Source organism: Gekko japonicus, unplaced genomic scaffold (genome assembly GCF_001447785.1).
Source record: "Gekko japonicus isolate JY-2015 unplaced genomic scaffold, Gekko_japonicus_V1.1 scaffold2027, whole genome shotgun sequence".
Taxonomy (NCBI): domain Eukaryota; kingdom Metazoa; phylum Chordata; class Lepidosauria; order Squamata; family Gekkonidae; genus Gekko; species Gekko japonicus.
The window spans coordinates 257,647-259,115 of NW_015176037.1; the positions used below are offsets into that span (position 1 = coordinate 257,647).

At 53.0% G+C, this 1,469-nt stretch overlaps 1 protein-coding gene across 1 annotated transcript in view; it reads left to right on the forward strand.

Annotated features, from left to right (window-relative positions):
• The window catches only part of FAM217B (family with sequence similarity 217 member B), an 11,666-nt gene that overhangs the window by 2,660 nt on the left and 7,537 nt on the right, over positions 1 to 1,469 (forward strand). The gene's annotated exons all lie outside the window — the stretch shown is intronic.

Genomic DNA, 1,469 nt, shown 5'->3' on the forward strand with positions numbered 1-1,469 from the left:
CGGGCACGCTGGGCACGCTGGGGGTGGGGCCATGACCATCCGAGGGAAAACCATAGAGTTTTCCCTCTGATGACCGTGGCCCCGCCCCCAGCATGCCCGGCGTGGTCGCGTCACTTCCGGGTGACGTGCACGTCGGGGTGGAGTTCCCCCTGGGGCCCGATCCCCCGCTGGCGGGGAATGGGCCTCTCCCCGCCCCCCGGGAGGACCTGGCAAGCCTAATTCTGGGTATAAGCTTTTGTGTGCAGGCACACTTCTTATACCTGGGTTCTCCCCTTCTCGGTCTCAAGAAGTGTGCATGTACATGAAAGTTTATGCCCAGTATTAAACTTTGTCTTAAAAGTGCCACTGGACTCAAACTTTGTTCTGCTGCTTCAGACCAGCACGGCTACCCACCTGTATCTACCATCAAAACCATGTTGGTCACTAAGGTGCTACTGGACTCAAATCTTACTGGACTCAAATCTAACTGTTCTAATGCAAACATGGCTACTCTGTCTGAAACTCTCGGAGGTAGGTTGGCCTGAGAGAGGAAATTACCGGCCTAAAATCATCCATTCAGGTTTGTGACGGGATGGGGGATTTGAACTCAGATTTTGATTATATGTTGTCATTAGACTTGACTTCATGTAAGTGGTATCACATGGGCATGAGTCAGAGGCCTCAGCCGGGGGCGGATTACAAAGGCCCATCTGGTTGTCAGAAACATGGATGAGTGCCTGCTCTTTGCCATGGCGTCTTGACTGAAATTTCCCCAGAATTGCTGGTGGTAAGGCACTGCCAGGAAATAATAGCAGAATCCGCAGGAACAGACTACACAAGTGCTAACTGGAATGTCTAGGTCAGGAAGCAAAAGGCAAGTACAGGACTCCCTGGCCAATCGATCTGCAGGGTGGTCAGATCCTGACCCAGAGGTGTAACTTCAGATGTAGCCACTAAGGCCTAATTCCACTACCACCCTTCCCTGATTATTTTCCTTGCCTGGCAGTAGTGGGGGAAAGCTGTAGCTGATAGAGAAAAGGAAGGATCAGGAAGTGGCCCGGTTTTGACAAAGTTAAGCTGTAACAATCATTGTATGGCTGGCTCTGCCTCCTGCAGCAGCCATTTTTTGACAGCCATTTTATTGCTGTGCCCACCATGCCATGTCAGAATTCCAAATATTCCCACAGCGTCAAAAAGGTTGGGGATCCCTGGGGTAGAAAATGGGTATAGGGTTGCCAGGTTCCCCAGGGGGGCAAGGAAACTCCCCCTCGATGGTTCTGTTACCTGCCGGCCTGGATCAGGCCGCTGGGGGGAACCCCACCCCCAAAGCACCAGGATCATGGAGACGTGCCCGGCGTGATTACATCACGTGGAGGTGACGTCATCACGTCGGGCATGTTGCGGGGGGACGCTCTATCATTCGAGGGAAAACTCTATGGTTTTCCCTCGAATGATAGTGGTCCCGCCCCCAACGTGCCCGACGCGATGAC